Source organism: Heloderma suspectum, chromosome 1, assembly GCF_057233095.1.
Source record: "Heloderma suspectum isolate Gila_16-S chromosome 1, 16-S_ref, whole genome shotgun sequence".
NCBI classification, from domain to species: Eukaryota; Metazoa; Chordata; class Lepidosauria; order Squamata; family Helodermatidae; genus Heloderma; species Heloderma suspectum.
In genome coordinates, this window is record NC_139458.1 from 49908446 (window position 1) to 49928470 (window position 20025).

At 48.5% G+C, this 20025-nt stretch overlaps 2 non-coding genes across 2 annotated transcripts; one reads left to right on the plus strand and one right to left on the minus strand.

Annotated features, from left to right (window-relative positions):
* The first annotated feature begins 6326 nt into the window (after positions 1 to 6326).
* Positions 6327 to 6490, plus strand: LOC146357202 (U1 spliceosomal RNA). Its single transcript, XR_014787093.1, has one exon. It is a non-coding gene; the product is annotated as a U1 spliceosomal RNA (small nuclear RNA).
* A 7292-nt stretch (positions 6491 to 13782) lies between these two features.
* LOC146357203 (U1 spliceosomal RNA) lies at positions 13783 to 13946 on the minus strand. The gene has a single exon (XR_014787035.1). It is a non-coding gene; the product is annotated as a U1 spliceosomal RNA (small nuclear RNA).
* Positions 13947 to 20025: the final 6079 nt, after the last annotated feature.

The following is a 20025-nucleotide window of genomic DNA, read 5'->3' on the forward strand; positions in this document are numbered from 1 at the left end:
ACAGATGTCGGCATAATGCTTTGCAACTCCATATGTCGGTATGAGGCCATGACTAAACCCAGCCCAACCGCGTTGCATTGGCGGCCCTGGGGAAGATCTGTGACAATTGCATACCTGGCACAACAAGCCCTGGGGCACATTGCCATAGAACGCTCAAAGATGGGAGTGCAAGTATTGCTGTGTGCCCACATAACCACCAAACTCTTGCTGGCAGCCTCAAAGTGGAAATGGTGTCATTTTGTATAAAGGGATAAAAGAGATTATGAGAAACAGTTGCTCAACCACTAACTACATCGGCCACACCTTCTGTAGAAAAATCGGTTTCTACAGTCCAGTTTTTCCCATAAAACTGAAGTGATATGTTACAACTGTGGTGGAGTATGTTGGACTGGTTAGCGGGGAGGTAGGTAACACAAAAGGGGGCAACAACCTCACTACTTAAGGACAGTCTGGTTTGGCCATTCATGTCAGGAGATGTCAAGTTTAACTGCAGGTATTTCTTCTAGCTTTTCAAGGCAATTCTTTCTTTGACAAAGACGTGGCTGTGTAATGGAACATATAGAAAGGCAGGGAAAGAAAACCCCGGGGGGGGGGGGAGGACATGTTTGAAGGAGGTGATCTTTCTTCCACAAAGAATCCAGAAGCAGAAGCCATTGGGTTAAGTGGCAGGTTAAAAGCCTAATGTAGAAAAGCCTTAAGGGCTCAATCCTATGCATGTTTAGACAGGAAAAACTCCTACAACTTCAGCATTACCCAACCAGCATGGCTGGCTGGGGAATGCTGGGAGTTGTAGGACTTTTTTCTGTCTAAACATGCATATGACTGCACCCTAATAGATTTCCAGTGGCATAAACTTTCATGGATTGCATCTGATGAACTGGGCTGTAGTCCACGAAAGTTTATGCCATAATTTGTTAGTTCTTAGCCTGCCACGCCCCTTCATGGATCACTGCCTTGTGGCGAAGAGGTTTGCGTAACTCAGTGAAGCCATAAGCTATGCCGTGCAGGGCCACCCAAGATGGACAGGTCATGGCGGAGAGTTCTGACAAAATGGTCCACTGGAGAAGGAAATGGCAACCCACTCTAGTATTCTTGCCAAGAAAACCCCATGGAACGTATCACAAGGCTAAAAGAGATGACGCCGGAAGATGAGCCCCTCAGGTCGGAAGGTGTCCAATATACTACTGGGGAAGAGCAGAGGGAATTTCCAAGTAGCGCCAGAAAGAGTGAAGCCGCTGGGCCAAAGCCGAAAGGACACTCAGCTGTGGATGTCTCTGGCGGTGAAAAGAAAATCTGATGCTGTAAAGAACAATATTGTTTCGGAACCTGGAATGTAAGGTCAATGAATCAAGGTAAGCTGGAGGTGGTCAAACATGAGATGGCAAGATTGAACATCGACATCTTGGGAATCAGCGAACTAAAATGGACAGGCATGGGGGAATTTAATTCAGGTGACCATTATATCTACTACCGTGGGCAAGAATCCCTTAGAAGAAATGGAGTAGCATTCGTAGTCTATAAAAGGGTGGGAAAAGCAGTACTAGCATACAATCTCAAAAACGATAGAATGATCTCAGTATGAATCCAAAGCAAACCATTCAACATCACAGTAATTCAAGTCTATGCCCCAACCACTGATGCCGAAGAAGCTGAGGTTGATCGGTTCTATGAAGACCTACAACACCTGCTAGAACTAACACCAAAAAAAGATGTCCTTTTCATCATAGGGGATTGGAATGCTAAAGCAGGAAGTCAAGAAATCACCGGGATAACAGGCAAGCATGGTCTTGGTGTACAAAATGAAGCAGGACAAAGGCTAATAGAGTTTTGCCAAGAGAACACGCTGATCATAGCAAACACACTTTTCCAACAGCACAAGAGGCGACTCTACACATGGACATCACCAGATGGTCAATATCGAAATCAGATTGATTATGTCCTTTGCAGCCAAAGATGGAGAAGCTCTATACAGTCAGTAAAAACAAGACCTAGAGCTGACTGTGACTCAGATCATGAGCTTCTTATTACAAAATTTTGGCTTAAATTGAAGAACGTAGGGAAAACCACTAAACCATTCAGGTATGACCTAAATCATATCCCTTATGAATATACAGTGGAGGTGAGGAATAGATTTCAGAGATTACACCTGATAGACAGAGTGCCTGAGGAACTACGGACGGAGGTCCGTCACATGGTTCAGGAGGCAGCAACTCAATCCATCCCAAAGAAAAAGAACTGCAAGAAAGCAAAGTGGCTGTCTGATGAGGCTTTACAAGTAGCTGAGGAAAGAAGGGAAGTGAAAAGGAAGGGAGAAAGGGGAAGATCCAACTGAATGCAGAGTTCCAGAGAATAGCAAGGAGAGACAAGAAGGCCTTCTTAAATGAACAATGCAAAGAAATCGAGGACAACGACAGAATGGGAAAGACTAGAGATCTCTTCAAGAAAATAGGAGATCTCACGGGAACGTTTTGCGCAGAGACGGGCATGATAAAGGACAAAGAAGGCAGGGACCTAACAGAAGCAGATGAGATTAAGGAGAGGTGGCAAGAATACACAGATCGTAATATCCCTGATAGCCATGATAGTGCGGTCACTGCACTTGAGCCTGACATCCTAGAGGGTGAAGTCAAGTGGGCCTTAGGAAGCATTAGTAACAACAAAGCTAGCGGAGACGACAGTATTCCAGCTGAGCTATTTAAGATCCTAAAAGATGATGCTGTTAAAGTGCTGCACTCAATATGCCAACAAATTTGGAACACTCAACGGTGGCCACAAGACTGGAAAAGGTCAGTTTACATTCCAATTCCAAAGAAGGGCAATGCCAAAGGGTGTTCAAACTACCGTACAGTTGCGCTCATCTCACATGCCAGCAAGGTGATGCTCAAAATCCTACAAGCTAGGCTTCAGCAGTATGCGAACCGAGAACTACTGGAAGTACAAGCTGGGTTTCAAAGAGGCAGAGGAACTAGAGATCAAATCGCCAACATTCGCTGGATCATGGAGAAAGCAAGAGAATTCCAGAAAAATGTCTATTTCTGCTTCATTGACTACGCTGAAGCCTTTGATTGTGTGGATCACAACAAACTCTGGCAAATTCTGAAAGAGATGGGGGTACCAGACCACCTTACCTGTCTCCTGAGAAACCTGTACGAGGGCCAAGAAGCAACAGTAAGAACCGGACATGGAACAACCAATTGGTTCAAAATTGGGAAAGGAGTACGACAAGGCTGCATATTCTCGCCCTGCTTATTTAACTTATATGCAGAGTACATCATGAGAAACGCCGGGTTGGATGAATCACAGGTCGGAATTAAGATTGCCGGGAGAAATATCAGCAACCTCAGATACGCAGACGATACCACCCTAATGGCAGAAAGCGAAGAAGATCTAAAGAGCCTCTTGTTGAGGGTGAGAGAGTGCAAAAGCTGTTTTGAAACTCAACATTAAAAAAACTGAGATCAAGGCATCTGGCCCCATCACTTCCTGGCATATGGAAGGGGAAGAAATGGAAGCAGTGACAGATTTTATTTTCTTGGGCTCCAACATCACCGCAGACGGTGACTGTAGCCATGAAATTAAACGACGCTTGCTCCTGGGGAGGAAAGCTATGGCAAACCTCGACAGCGTAGTAAGAAGCAGAGACATCACCTTGCCGACAAAGGTCCGTCTAATCAAAGCTATGGTTTTCCCAGTAGTAACGTATGGCTGTGAGAGCTGGACTGTAAGGAAGGCTGAGCGCCGAAGAATTGATGCTTTCGAACTGTGGTGCTGGAGAAGACTCTTACGAGTCCCCTGGACTGCAAGGAGGTCAAATCAGTCCATCCTAAAGGAAATCAACCCTGAGAGCTCATTGGAAGGACAAGATACTGAAGCCGAAGCTCAAATATTTTGGTCACCTAATGCGAAGAGAAAACTCCCTGGAAAAGACCCTGATGCTGGGAAAGATTGAAGGCAAAAGGAGAAGGGGACGGCAGAGGATGAGATGGCTAGATAGCATCACCGATGCAATGAATATGGACTTGAGCACACTCCGGGAGAGAGCGGAGGACAGGAAGGCCTGGCGTGCTGTGGTCCATGGGGTCACGAAGAGTCGGACACGACTGAACGACTGAACAACAACAAGAAGCCTGCCACGAGACTGTTGTTTTAAAAGAATTGACGCGCCAAGAACTACCCTTGCGAGGAGATCCTTGGTTTGCCTCTCTCAGCCCATCCTGTAGGTTTAACCTCCCAAAGACTGTAAACTGGGCTCTTAATTTAAGCCGGGAACAAGGGCCCCCGCCCCCTGCTTTCCACAGCGGGGCTCTCTCCTGAAGGCAGAGAGGGGCTCCAAGCCCTGACGGGCCGCCTTCCGGCGGCTCAAACCTGATCCCCGCGACGTTTAGGGGAATTCGGGGAATGGCAGCGACCCAGGCCGAAAGGGGAAGACGCAGCATAAGGCAGCGCCAGCAACGGGAACCGGCGGGCGGGATGTGCGCTTCCTCGGCGGCCGCTCCCTTGCCACAGGCGCTGCCTGCGGAGGCCTCGCCTCCGGATTGTGCCACCGCCGATCGCTGGCAGCGGCGCCCGCGCCTCGGGCTGCGGCCGCAGCGGCTCCTTTGCGGCCTCGGCCTTCTGAAGCCGCCTCCGCCCAACTCTGCATATTTCAAACATATTTCTCAGGCCAAAGAAAGAATAGAATGTTCCGCCATTCCGTATACGTATGCAAGCCATTGTAATGTCTTCTATAGCTACTTTATTCACTCTCAACGGACAAAATATTATGTATGGCTGCCATCTCAATCATTGCTTTCCTCTTCATCAGCCTTGTTTTGTCATGTTTAATTGTTGGCTCTTCACTTCCAAATGTTTTACATAACCCTTGCGCTCCAGTTTCACTCTCTAGTTATATCAATAGTGCCCTGTCTATATAGTTGTTGCATTACTGAGATAACATGAAGTGCTTTGAGTATTTAAAAGGGGCAAACTGGGATCTGTTTCTGTTGAGGAGTGTGTAGGATTGGGGGCAGGGCTATTCACTCCGGAGTGAATGTGACAGACATGTCAGTTATATCTAGAGGTCAGCCCTGCTATAATAGAATGGCTGCAAACTAGCTGAGATGCTAGCACCTCTGAAAGCGTGCGTACACATTTGCAGATTTCAGACCTGTCTTTTGGATGAGGACAGCTACACATCTCATGCAACCTTAAAAAAATCACAATTTCTTTGACTGCATAATTTCTTTGTATGTAAATGATTTTTATATTGTATTTTAAGGTTTTAATAGTTTGCAAACTACCCAGAGCGCTTTGGCTATTGAGTGGTTCAGTAATGTAATAGTAGTAGTAACAATAGCATAGGTGTACTCCTCACCAATGCCGCGACAATGCAACGTATATGTTTATTTTTTCAATGTATTTTAGCAGCCTTTCTGGAAAAAGACTCAACCCGTCAACATACAATCCTATTTCCTAAGGTGGAAGTGATGATGTAATGGATCTTACATACAACAAATCCATTTCCTAATGGGAGTCTTTGAAGTGGTTTTTCCCCTCCACAAACAAGGCAGAGCTTCTGCCATTCAATGAAGAGAAGGAATTCGATGACTGTCTGAAAAACAGGGGTGGAGAGGGAGACACGGGCATCTAACCAAGGCCTAAGCCACAAGCCGTATGGCGGGGTGGAAAGCTCGCGGCGAGGGGCTGCATCAGCGCTGTCGCTCCACTCGCGCAAATGACGTCGCGCTAGCAGAAACCACGCGCTGAACTCCGCGCAAGGGCTTGACCACCCCCGGCTTACAACGCGGTCTGCTCGCGCTTGTGCAAGGGGAAAAGGTGGATTGGCAGCAGCGGCTGGTAGCGGCACGTTTGGGCTTAAGCCAAAGCGGGCGCCCCGCGCTGCCATCCTCTCCCCTCGGCGGAAGAACAGGGAAGCGGCTTCGGATTGTGCCCCCGCCGATCGCTGGCAGCGGCGCCCGCGCCTCGGGCTGCGGCCGCAGCGGCCCCTTTGCGGCCTCGGCCTCCTGAAGCCGCCTGCTCCCGACTCTACGTCCGCCCGGCCCGGCGCGTTCTTTTCGCTCCAGGCGGCGGCGCGGCAGAGAGCGAGGAGGAGCTCCGCTGGCTGTATGCAGATGAGGCGGCGCCGCCGGGCATTGTGGGCGGCGAGAACCGGGGCGTACCTCGCGTTTGGGGCGTGGGAGCCCCACGAACCCCGCCCGGCAGTCTCTGTCTCGAGGGTGCGCGATTGTCTGTAAGCATGCGTGGGGGGAAGCTTTGGGCGATGGCGTTCGCTGTGCCGTAAGGTGCGGCGGGAGAGCGTGGCTCCGGCGGTGGGCGTAGCGGAAAGCATACTTACCTGGCAGGGGAGACACCTTGATCACGAAGGAGGTTTTCCCAGGGTGAGGCTCATCCATTGCACTCCGGGTGTGCTGACCCCTGCGATTTCCCCAAATGCGGGAAACTCGACTGCATAATTTGTGGTAGTGGGGGACTGCGTTCGCGCTTTCCCCTGATCTCTTGGTTCCAAAAGCAGATTTGTAAGACCCTCGGCTCCTCATTTCAATGCTTTTTTTCAATAGCGGTTAGTTACTCGCCCCGATAATTCTTCCCAAATCTTTTGTCGTTTTATGCTAAGTTTAAAGCCGGTTGTCTGTGTTTACGGAGAGAGGAGAGTCCAAAAGCCTATGCGTTCTGTTTCATATGTCTTGTAATGGTGTCCAAAATGTATTTGGACGTGTAGGTCGTGGTTTTTCTTTTCATTCTAAGAAAAGGATTTTAAAACCAGTACAGGTTACTACCGTTCTTCGTCTCCACCAGATTCTTTCCCCAACGCTACAGCTAGACTGAAGTATTTTAATATGTAATATCTGAACCAGGGGTGGGGGATCTTCCACTCTCCAACTGTGAGGAGTGATAAGAGCAGTCCAGCAACATCACCTTTGATCTAAACAAGCTGAAGGAGAGAGACCAGAAGTAGGATGGTTATCTTAAGGCTGGAATAAAATGTGGGGAATTATTACTAATTAAAAGATATTATACGTCGATAGAACTATATTTTAATTGTTTCCCGCCTCCCCGCTGAGCAGAGCAGAGGAAGCTGCTTCAGCTGGTCCAGGGACTACAGAAGCAAGCAAGCTCCCAGAGAGCAGAGCGAACAGGGGGAACAAACAGGAGTTGGCCAGGGGAGTTGCAGTGGTAGAAGAGACAAAGGCAAAGAGGTAAGTGGGCTGCTTTTTTTTTTACGGATTCTATTTTTCGCGATAGGTTTTCATTGACTGCGCTCCGCGACTAATTAGCGCTTTCTGGTAAAAAAAATTATCTTTTTAAATGTCTGGATTTTTATCATAGAATAGTAGGGTTGGGGGGGGGGGCTACAAGGCCATCAAATCCAACCCCCTGCTCAATGCAGGAATCCAGGTCAGAGCATCCCTGACAGATGACTGTCCAGCCTGGTCTTGAAATGTCTCCAGTGTGGGAGAGCCCACCACTTCCCTAGGTAATTGGTTCCATTGTAGTGTTGCTCTAACAGTCGGGAAGTTTTTTCCTGATATTCAGCTGGAATCTGACTTCCTGTAACTTGAGCCCATTCTTCCGTGTCCTACACTCTGGGATAATCGAGAAGGGTTCCTGGCCTTCCTCTCTGTGACAACCTTTCAAGTACTTGAACAACGCTATCCTATCTCCCCTCTGTCTTCTCTTCTCAAGGCTAAACATGCCCAGTTCTTTCAGTCTCTCTTCATAGGGCCTTGTTTCCAGTCCTCTGATCATCTTTGTTGCCCTTCTCTGAACCCTCTCCAGTCTGTCTGCATCCTTCTTAAAATGTGGTGCCCAGAACTGGACACAGTACGCCAGATGAGGCCTAACCAGTGCTGAGTAGAGGGGAACTAGTGCTTCTCGGGATTTGGAAGCTATGCTTCTATTAATGCAGTCCAAACGAGTATTTGCCTTTTTTGCAGCCACATCACATTGTTGGCTCATATTCAGCTTGTGACTACAATAATTCCAAGATCCTTCTCGCTTGTAGGGTTGTTGAGCCACGTATCCCCCAGCTTGTAATTGTGCGTTTGGTTTCTTTTTCCTAGGTGCGGAACTTGGCAAGATTCACGTAGCCTATCACGGCTAGGTTTTAAAAAAAAAAACCGTGATAGGCTACGTAAATGTTTACGTAGCCTATCACGGCTGACTTTTAAAAAACAAAACAAAACGTGTGTACGCAAATGGCGGCGGCCATGGCGCTGCCATTTGCGTTCCTTATTTTGGCACGTCTTAGTCTACGTAAACATTTACGTAGACTAAGACGGCGAAAATAAGGGGAATGCAAATGGCGTAGCATCTACGCCATTTGCGTTCCCCTTATTTTCGCTGTCTTAGTCTACGTAAATGTTTACGTAGACTAAGACGTGCCAAAATAAGGAACGCGCCGGCCATGGCCACTGCCATTTGCATATGCACGTTGTTGTTGTTTTTTAAGTCAGCTGTGATAGGCTACGTAAACATTTACGTAGCCTATCACGGCTGACTGCAGGGACGCAAACGGCGGCGGCTACAGCTGCCGCCATTTGCGTCCCTGCTAGCCAGTGGCCGGATGTCCGGCTGCTGGCGGAGCTGGCTGGCGGCTCCACAGAACTGCTGTGGAGCACAGCTGGCCGGCCAGGATTCCGGGGGGGGGGAGGAACGGAGCGCCTCCCCCCCCCCCGGCAAGGATTCCGGGGGGAGGGACGGAACGCCTCCCCCCCAACCATAAACATAATCCGCGAAAGGTAAGTACCTTTCATACATCCCTAGAAAAGAGGCAATGGAAGGACAGGACTCTCCAGTGGTGTTGACCTGCAAGGTGTGTGCAATGTTTGTTTTCTTGCCTGAGAACAACATGGCCTACACCTGCAACAAGTGCAAGTTGATCACGCTGCTGGAAGAAAAAGTAAGAGGACTGGAGCTGTGACTGTCGACCCACTGGGGAATAAGAGAACACGAAGAGTTCTTGGACAGAACAGTGGAACTACAGCAGCAAAGTGAAGACCTGAAGCTTGAAGAACAACAGCGAGTTGAGGCAGAAGTGGGAAATGCTGTGGTGAAGAAAAATGCAGTAGGGGGTACTCCTTGGAAAAGGGTGTCAGGAGAAGAATAACTAGACGCCACTCTGCACCAGTGGAAGCAGTGGAGCTGTGGAACCGATTCCGGGTACTTGCGGATGAGACTGGAGGACAGCCTGCAGAGGAAGAATCACAGGGGAACCTGCATGAGAGTGAGCAAGAGGCTGAAGGTCAGTCAAGCAGAGGCGATGAAACCCAGGCCTACAACAACGAGAAGAGTGGTAGTAATAGTGGGAGACTCCTTGCTGCATGGGATCGAGACCCAAGTGTGTAGCAAAGACCCGTGGACTCACCAGGTATGTTGTCTCCCGGGAGGACAGATTAGAGACATGACTGAAAAGTTGCCTGCACTCATAAAGCCCACTGACAGGTATCCCTTTCTTCTCATCCATGTGGGAACAAATGATACCGCCAAATGGAGCTACAAAGAGATCACATCAGACTTTGAAGCTTTGGGAAGGAAACTCAAGAACTTTGGGGCCCAGATAGTTTTCTCATCCATCCTTCCAGTAGTTAGAAGAGGGATAGAAGGGGAAAGAAAAATACTCCGGGTGAATGTCTGGCTACGACAGTGGTGCTAGTGCGAGAGATTTGGATTCTGGCACCATGAGCTATGCTTCCTGGAAGATGGGCTGTTGGCAAGGGATGGGTTGCACCTCACAAAGGCTGGGAAGAATGTGTTTGGCCACAGCATGAAGAACTTCATCAGGAGGGCTTTAAACTGAATGCTACGGGGGAGGGAGACGTAAAGTTGGGGTAACAATGGATGAAGGCTCATGCACCGCAACAGAGAACAGCTCTAATAGCGCCCAATAATAGTCTTCAGACACATGTAGGAAGAAAGCCAGACTATGAAGCACATGGTCTTCAATGCCTATATATGGGAAACAAACAGAACAAACTCATAATACAAGAGGGAAATTATGACTTGATAGGTATAACAGACTTCGTGGGATGACTCTCATGATTGGAATACAGCAACTGAAGGATATAACTTGTTCAAAAAGAACAGGAGGAACAGAAAGGGAGGTGGGGTTGCACTGTACGTGAAAAATGCATATCTCTGCACAGAAATACAGGAGGATGAGCTTGGTAGCCCCATCGAGAACATCTGGATCAAAATAAATGGAGCAAAGAATAAAAGGAACCTGATGGTCGGAGTCTACTACTGGCCACCCAACCAAGGAGAAGATGAGGATGAAACTTTTGAAAAGCAAATAGCCAATGTTTTAAGGAAGCATGATGTAGTAGTAATGGGGGACTTCAATTTCCCTGATATTTGTTGGGAGACAAATTCTGCAAAACATGGCTCCTCCACGAAATTCCTGACTTGTGTGGCAGATAACTTCCTCCTACAGAAAGTAGAGGAAGGAACTAGAGGATCGGCTGTCCTTGACTTGATCCTAACCAACAGAGATGACTTAGTGGATAAAGTAGCAGTTACAGGAACTCTGGGGGAAAGCGACCATGTTGTACTTGAGTTCTTGGTTCTAAGGGAAGCAAAAGCCGAGTGTAGTCAAACGCGTACCCTGGATTTTACGAAAGCTGATTCTAATAAACTCAGAACAATGATCAGTAAGGTCCCATGGCAAGCGATGCTAGCGGGAAAAGGAGTCCAAGATGGGTGGGAGCTTTTTAAAAAAAAGGAAATTCTGAAGGCACAATTAGAAATGGAGAAAGTGGTGGTTAGAGCAAGTCTTCCTAACAGTGATGTTCCTAGGCCCCAGAGGTCTTATACTGGACCTGTAAGACCATTGGAGGAGACCTTGCTAGTTGTACCATAAGCTGCAGATTGCCATCTTACAACAATCAGGAGTGGATCTTCTCTGTGGGGGCGCCCACCTTCTGGAATGACCTCCGTGCTGGTAGTCAGGAGGTGCCAACTGTAGCCATTTCTTTACCCAGGCTGTCTCTCAGTGAGTGTGCTGCCCAGTTTGTTTGTCTGAAATTAAGGTATATTGGGAAGGAGCTTGTGGGAAGGAGGACCAGCCAGCTGTACCAGGTGGATCCTGAGCCTGCTTCTGCCCCCGCCAAACAGGTACTTAAGGCGGGGCTGCCAGACGCTGTGCCTCAGCATTGCACCAAGTGCGACGCTAAGTGTCACACTTGGAGTCACACATGGAGTCGCATGGAACAGCGCCTGAAGACCCACCCACCTGCCTCTCCAGAGACACCAGCAGCCACAGATACCAGCAGCAAATAGCAGCAGCAGAGGGCAGCAGCTTTAAAGACCAGGGAGAAAGGGGCAAATGTGGATTTTATCTGCTCCTTCTTAGCTGCTGTTTTCTTTTATCTGTTTTATCTTTTATATTCTTTTACACTGTTGTACATTTTATATCCTAACATTTTAATATGTGCCTGGGAGGACTATTGAGCAACTCAGGGGGTCGGGGAGGTGCCACTGTAACTGTGGTCACGGGCAGGGGGAGGTATGGCGTTGGGGGATTAACAGGCCAGCTGAGGAGAAGAGGGGCTAGACACCTTACAGCTGTCCCCTCTTCTGGTTCTTCCCCCAACCTGATGGTTCCTGGCAGCCTTACCAGTCTGCCCTCAGGTCTGGTGCTGCTGCTGCTGAATGCCAGGTCGGCGCAAAATAAAATCTCCCTCATCCATGATTTGATGGTGGATGAGGGGGCTGACCTGGCATGTATTACTGAGACCTGGGTGGGGGAACTGGGAGGGGTCACTCTCTCCCAGCTGTGCCCCCCTGGGTACTTGGTGCAGCACCAACACCAACTTGAGGGTCGGGGAGGGGGGGTTGCTGTGGTCTGTAGGAATTCAGTCTCCCTCTCCAGGCTTCCTGCTCATTTGAGTGCAGATCTTGAGTGTTTGTACCTTGTGTTGGGTATCCAGGACAGATTAGGGATTCTGTTGGTGTATTGCCCACCCCGCTGCCCATCAGACTCCCTGCCTGAGCTGATGGAGGTGGCCTCAGACTTGGTGTTGAGGACCCCTAGGATGATGGTCCTGGGGGATCTCAACTTCCAGGCCGAGGCCGCTGTATCCGGGGCGGCTCAGGACTTCATGGCCGCCATGACAACCATGGGGCTGTCCCAACATTCAAAGTGATCTTGACAGACTGGAGCGCTGGGCAGAAAACAACAAAATGACCTTGAATAGAGATAAATGCCAAGTTCTGCACCTAGGAAAAAGAAACCAAACGCACAATTACAAGCTGGGGGATACGTGGCTCAACAACCCTACAAGCGAGAAGGATCTTGGAATTATTGTAGTCACAAGCTGAATATGAGCCAACAATGTGATGTGGCTGCAAAAAAGGCAAATACTCGTTTGGACTGCATTAATAGAAGCATAGCTTCCAAATCCCGAGAAGCACTAGTTCCCCTCTACTCAGCACTGGTTAGGCCTCATCTGGCGTACTGTGTCCAGTTCTGGGCACCACATTTTAAGAAGGATGCAGACAGACTGGAGAGGGTTCAGAGGAGGGCAACAAAGATGATCAGAGGACTGGAAACAAGGCCCTATGAAGAGAGACTGAAAGAACTGGGCATGTTTAGCCTTGAGAAGAGAAGACAGAGGGGAGATAGGATAGCGTTGTTCAAGTACTTGAAAGGTTGTCACAGAGAGGAAGGCCAGGAACCCTTCTCGATTATCCCAGAGTGTAGGACACGGAAGAATGGGCTCAAGTTACAGGAAGTCAGATTCCAGCTGAATATCAGGAAAAAACTTCCCGACTGTTAGAGCAACACTACAATGGAACCAATTACCTAGGGAAGTGGTGGGCTCTCCCACACTGGAGACATTTCAAGACCAGGCTGGACAGTCATCTGTCAGGGATGCTCTGACCTGGATTCCTGCATTGAGCAGGGGGTTGGATTTGATGGCCTTGTAGCCCCCCCCCCAACCCTACTATTCTATGATAAAAATCCAGACATTTAAAAAGATAATTTTTTTTACCAGAAAGCGCTAATTAGTCGCGGAGCGCAGTCAATGAAAACCTATCGCGAAAAATAGAATCCGTAAAAAAAAAAGCAGCCCACTTACCTCTTTGCCTTTGTCTCTTCTACCACTGCAACTCCCCTGGCCAACTCCTGTTTGTTCCCCCTGTTCGCTCTGCTCTCTGGGAGCTTGCTTGCTTCTGTAGTCCCTGGACCAGCTGAAGCAGCTTCCTCTGCTTTGCTCAGCGGGGAGGCGGGAAACAATTAAAATATAGTTCTATCGACGTATAATATCTTTTAATTAGTAATAATTCCCCACATTTTATTCCAGCCTTAAGATAACCATCCTACTTCTGGTCTCTCTCCTTCAGCTTGTTTAGATCAAAGGTGATGTTGCTGGACTGCTCTTATCACTCCTCACAGTTGGAGAGTGGAAGATCCCCCACCCCTGGTTCAGATATTACATATTAAAATACTTCAGTCTAGCTGTAGCGTTGGGGAAAGAATCTGGTGGAGACGAAGAACGGTAGTAACCTGTACTGGTTTTAAAATCCTTTTCTTAGAATGAAAAGAAAAACCACGACCTACACGTCCAAATACATTTTGGACACCATTACAAGACATATGAAGCAGAACGCATAGGCTTTTGGACTCTCCTCTCTCCGTAAACACAGACAACCGGCTTTAAACTTAGCATAAAACGACAAAAGATTTGGGAAGAATTATCGGGGCGAGTAACTAACCGCTATTGAAAAAAAGCATTGAAATGAGGAGCCGAGGGTCTTACAAATCTGCTTTTGGAACCAAGAGATCAGGGGAAAGCGCGAACGCAGTCCCCCACTACCACAAATTATGCAGTCGAGTTTCCCGCATTTGGGGAAATCGCAGGGGTCAGCACACCCGGAGTGCAATGGATGAGCCTCACCCTGGGAAAACCTCCTTCGTGATCAAGGTGTCTCCCCTGCCAGGTAAGTATGCTTTCCGCTACGCCCACCGCCGGAGCCACGCTCTCCCGCCGCACCTTACGGCACAGCGAACGCCATCGCCCAAAGCTTCCCCCCACGCATGCTTACAGACAATCGCGCACCCTCGAGACAGAGACTGCCGGGCGGGGTTCGTGGGGCTCCCACGCCCCAAACGCGAGGTACGCCCCGGTTCTCGCCGCCCACAATGCCCGGCGGCGCCGCCTCATCTGCATACAGCCAGCGGAGCTCCTCCTCGCTCTCTGCCGCGCCGCCGCCTGGAGCGAAAAGAACGCGCCGGGCCGGGCGGACGTAGAGTCGGGAGCAGGCGGCTTCAGGAGGCCGAGGCCGCAAAGGGGCCGCTGCGGCCGCAGCCCGAGGCGCGGGCGCCGCTGCCAGCGATCGGCGGGGGCACAATCCGAAGCCGCTTCCCTGTTCTTCCGCCGAGGGGAGAGGATGGCAGCGCGGGGCGCCCGCTTTGGCTTAAGCCCAAACGTGCCGCTACCAGCCGCTGCTGCCAATCCACCTTTTCCCCTTGCACAAGCGCGAGCAGACCGCGTTGTAAGCCGGGGGTGGTCAAGCCCTTGCGCGGAGTTCAGCGCGTGGTTTCTGCTAGCGCGACGTCATTTGCGCGAGTGGAGCGACAGCGCTGATGCAGCCCCTCGCCGCGAGCTTTCCACCCCGCCATACGGCTTGTGGCTTAGGCCTTGGTTAGATGCCCGTGTCTCCCTCTCCACCCCTGTTTTTCAGACAGTCATCGAATTCCTTCTCTTCATTGAATGGCAGAAGCTCTGCCTTGTTTGTGGAGGGGAAAAACCACTTCAAAGACTCCCATTAGGAAATGGATTTGTTGTATGTAAGATCCATTACATCATCACTTCCACCTTAGGAAATAGGATTGTATGTTGACGGGTTGAGTCTTTTTCCAGAAAGGCTGCTAAAATACATTGAAAAAATAAACATATACGTTGCATTGTCGCGGCATTGGTGAGGAGTACACCTATGCTATTGTTACTACTACTATTACATTACTGAACCACTCAATAGCCAAAGCGCTCTGGGTAGTTTGCAAACTATTAAAACCTTAAAATACAATATAAAAATCATTTACATACAAAGAAATTATGCAGTCAAAGAAATTGTGATTTTTTTAAGGTTGCATGAGATGTGTAGCTGTCCTCATCCAAAAGACAGGTCTGAAATCTGCAAATGTGTACGCACGCTTTCAGAGGTGCTAGCATCTCAGCTAGTTTGCAGCCATTCTATTATAGCAGGGCTGACCTCTAGATATAACTGACATGTCTGTCACATTCACTCCGGAGTGAATAGCCCTGCCCCCAATCCTACACACTCCTCAACAGAAACAGATCCCAGTTTGCCCCTTTTAAATACTCAAAGCACTTCATGTTATCTCAGTAATGCAACAACTATATAGACAGGGCACTATTGATATAACTAGAGAGTGAAACTGGAGCGCAAGGGTTATGTAAAACATTTGGAAGTGAAGAGCCAACAATTAAACATGACAAAACAAGGCTGATGAAGAGGAAAGCAATGATTGAGATGGCAGCCATACATAATATTTTGTCCGTTGAGAGTGAATAAAGTAGCTATAGAAGACATTACAATGGCTTGCATACGTATACGGAATGGCGGAACATTCTATTCTTTCTTTGGCCTGAGAAATATGTTTGAAATATGCAGAGTTGGGCGGAGGCGGCTTCAGAAGGCCGAGGCCGCAAAGGAGCCGCTGCGGCCGCAGCCCGAGGCGCGGGCGCCGCTGCCAGCGATCGGCGGTGGCACAATCCGGAGGCGAGGCCTCCGCAGGCAGCGCCTGTGGCAAGGGAGCGGCCGCCGAGGAAGCGCACATCCCGCCCGCCGGTTCCCGTTGCTGGCGCTGCCTTATGCTGCGTCTTCCCCTTTCGGCCTGGGTCGCTGCCATTCCCCGAATTCCCCTAAACGTCGCGGGGATCAGGTTTGAGCCGCCGGAAGGCGGCCCGTCAGGGCTTGGAGCCCCTCTCTGCCTTCAGGAGAGAGCCCCGCTGTGGAAAGCAGGGGGCGGGGGCCCTTGTTCCCGGCTTAAATTAAGAGCCCAGTTTACAGTCTTTGGGAGGTTAAACCTACAGGATGGGCTGAGAGAGGCAAACCAAGGATCTCCTCGCAAGGGTAGTTCTTGGCGCGTCAATTCTTTTAAAACAACAGTCTCGTGGCAGGCTTCTTGTTGTTGTTCAGTCGTTCAGTCGTGTCCGACTCTTCGTGACCCCATGGACCACAGCACGCCAGGCCTTCCTGTCCTCCGCTCTCTCCCGGAGTGTGCTCAAGTCCATATTCATTGCATCGGTGATGCTATCTAGCCATCTCATCCTCTGCCGTCCCCTTCTCCTTTTGCCTTCAATCTTTCCCAGCATCAGGGTCTTTTCCAGGGAGTTTTCTCTTCGCATTAGGTGACCAAAATATTTGAGCTTCGGCTTCAGTATCTGTCCTTCCAATGAGCTCTCAGGGTTGATTTCCTTTAGGATGGACTGATTTGACCTCCTTGCAGTCCAGGGGACTCGTAAGAGTCTTCTCCAGCACCACAGTTCGAAAGCATCAATTCTTCGGCGCTCAGCCTACCTTACAGTCCAGCTCTCACAGCCATACGTTACTACTGGGAAAACCATAGCTTTGATTAGACGGACCTTTGTCGGCAAGGTGATGTCTCTGCTTCTTACTACGCTGTCGAGGTTTGCCATAGCTTTCCTCCCCAGGAGCAAGCGTCATTTAATTTCATGGCTACAGTCACCGTCTGCGGTGATGTTGGAGCCAAAGAAAATAAAATCTGTCACTGCTTCCATTTCTTCCCCTTCCATATGCCAGGAAGTGATGGGGCCAGATGCCTTGATCTCAGTTTTTTTAATGTTGAGTTTCAAAACAGCTTTTGCACTCTCTCACCCTCAACAAGAGGCTCTTTAGATCTTCTTCGCTTTCTGCCATTAGGGTGGTATCGTCTGCGTATCTGAGGTTGCTGATATTTCTCCCGGCAATCTTAATTCCGACCTGTGATTCATCCAACCCGGCGTTTCTCATGATGTACTCTGCATATAAGTTAAATAAGCAGGGCGAGAATATGCAGCCTTGTCGTACTCCTTTCCCAATTTTGAACCAATTGGTTGTTCCATGTCCGGTTCTTACTGTTGCTTCTTGGCCCTCGTACAGGTTTCTCAGGAGACAGGTAAGGTGGTCTGGTACCCCCATCTCTTTCAGAATTTGCCAGAGTTTGTTGTGATCCACACAATCAAAGGCTTCAGCGTAGTCAATGAAGCAGAAATAGACATTTTTCTGGAATTCTCTTGCTTTCTCCATGATCCAGCGAATGTTGGCGATTTGATCTCTAGTTCCTCTGCCTCTTTGAAACCCAGCTTGTACTTCCGGTAGTTCTCGGTTCGCATACTGCTGAAGCCTAGCTTGTAGGATTTTGAGCATCACCTTGCTGGCATGTGAGATGAGCGCAACTGTACGGTAGTTTGAACACCCTTTGGCATTGCCCTTCTTTGGAATTGGAATGTAAACTGACCTTTTCCAGTCTTGTGGCCACCGTTGAGTGTTCCAAATTTGTTGGCATATTGAGTGCAGCACTTTAACAGCATCATCTTTTAGGATCTTAAATAGCTCAGCTGGAATACTGTCGTCTCCGCTAGCTTTGTTGTTACTAATGCTTCCTAAGGCCCACTTGACTTCACCCTCTAGGATGTCAGGCTCAAGTGCAGTGACCGCACTATCATGGCTATCAGGGATATTACGATCTGTGTATTCTTGCCACCTCTCCTTAATCTCATCTGCTTCTGTTAGGTCCCTGCCTTCTTTGTCCTTTATCATGCCCGTCTCTGCGCAAAACGTTCCCGTGAGATCTCCTATTTTCTTGAAGAGATCTCTAGTCTTTCCCATTCTGTCGTTGTCCTCGATTTCTTTGCATTGTTCATTTAAGAAGGCCTTCTTGTCTCTCCTTGCTATTCTCTGGAACTCTGCATTCAGTTGGATCTTCCCCTTTCTCCCTTGCTTTTCACTTCCCTTCTTTCCTCAGCTACTTGTAAAGCCTCATCAGACAGCCACTTTGCTTTCTTGCAGTTCTTTTTCTTTGGGATGGATTGAGTTGCTGCCTCCTGAACCATGTGACGGACCTCCGTCCGTAGTTCCTCAGGCACTCTGTCTATCAGGTGTAATCTCTGAAATCTATTCCTCACCTCCACTGTATATTCATAAGGGATATGATTTAGGTCATACCTGAATGGTTTAGTGGTTTTCCCTACGTTCTTCAATTTAAGCCAAAATTTTGTAATAAGAAGCTCATGATCTGAGTCACAGTCAGCTCTAGGTCTTGTTTTTACTGACTGTATAGAGCTTCTCCATCTTTGGCTGCAAAGGACATAATCAATCTGATTTCGATATTGACCATCTGGTGATGTCCATGTGTAGAGTCGCCTCTTGTGCTGTTGGAAAAGTGTGTTTGCTATGATCAGCGTGTTCTCTTGGCAAAACTCTATTAGCCTTTGTCCTGCTTCATTTTGTACACCAAGGCCATGCTTGCCTGTTATCCCGGTGATTTCTTGACTTCCTGCTTTAGCATTCCAATCCCCTATGATGAAAAGGACATCTTTTTTTGGTGTTAGTTCTAGCAGGTGTTGTAGGTCTTCATAGAACCGATCAACCTCAGCTTCTTCGGCATCAGTGGTTGGGGCATAGACTTGAATTACTGTGATGTTGAATGGTTTGCTTTGGATTCATACTGAGATCATTCTATCGTTTTTGAGATTGTACGCTAGTACTGCTTTTCCCACCCTTTTATAGACTACGAATGCTACTCCATTTCTTCTAAGGGATTCTTGCCCACGGTAGTAGATATAATGGTCACCTGAATTAAATTCCCCCATGCCTGTCCATTTTAGTTCGCTGATTCCCAAGATGTCGATGTTCAATCTTGCCATCTCATGTTTGACCACCTCCAGCTTACCTTGATTCATTGACCTTACATTCCAGGTTCCGAAACAATATTGTTCTTTACAGCATCAGATTTTCTTTTCACCGCCAGAGACATCCACAGCTGAGTGTCCTTTCGGCTTTGGCCCAGCGGCTTCACTCTTTCTGGCGCTACTTGGAAATTCCCTCTGCTCTTCCCCAGTAGTATATTGGACACCTTCCGACCTGAGGGGCTCATCTTCCGGCGTCATCTCTTTTAGCCTTGTGATACGTTCCATGGGGTTTTCTTGGCAAGAATACTAGAGTGGGTTGCCATTTCCTTCTCCAGTGGACCATTTTGTCAGAACTCTCCGCCATGACCTGTCCATCTTGGGTGGCCCTGCACGGCATAGCTTATGGCTTCACTGAGTTACGCAAACCTCTTCGCCACAAGGCAGTGATCCATGAAGGGGCGTGGCAGGCTAAGAACTAACAAATTATGGCATAAACTTTCGTGGACTACAGCCCAGTTCATCAGATGCAATCCATGAAAGTTTATGCCACTGGAAATCTATTAGGGTGCAGTCATATGCATGTTTAGACAGAAAAAAGTCCTACAACTCCCAGCATTCCCCAGCCAGCCATGCTGGTTGGGTAATGCTGAAGTTGTAGGAGTTTTTCCTGTCTAAACATGCATAGGATTGAGCCCTTAAGGCTTTTCTACATTAGGCTTTTAACCTGCCACTTAACCCAATGGCTTCTGCTTCTGGATTCTTTGTGGAAGAAAGATCACCTCCTTCAAACATGTCCTCCCCCCCCCCCGGGGTTTTCTTTCCCTGCCTTTCTATATGTTCCATTACACAGCCACGTCTTTGTCAAAGAAAGAATTGCCTTGAAAAGCTAGAAGAAATACCTGCAGTTAAACTTGACATCTCCTGACATGAATGGCCAAACCAGACTGTCCTTAAGTAGTGAGGTTGTTGCCCCCTTTTGTGTTACCTACCTCCCCGCTAACCAGTCCAACATACTCCACCACAGTTGTAACATATCACTTCAGTTTTATGGGAAAAACTGGACTGTAGAAACCGATTTTTCTACAGAAGGTGTGGCCGATGTAGTTAGTGGTTGAGCAACTGTTTCTCATAATCTCTTTTATCCCTT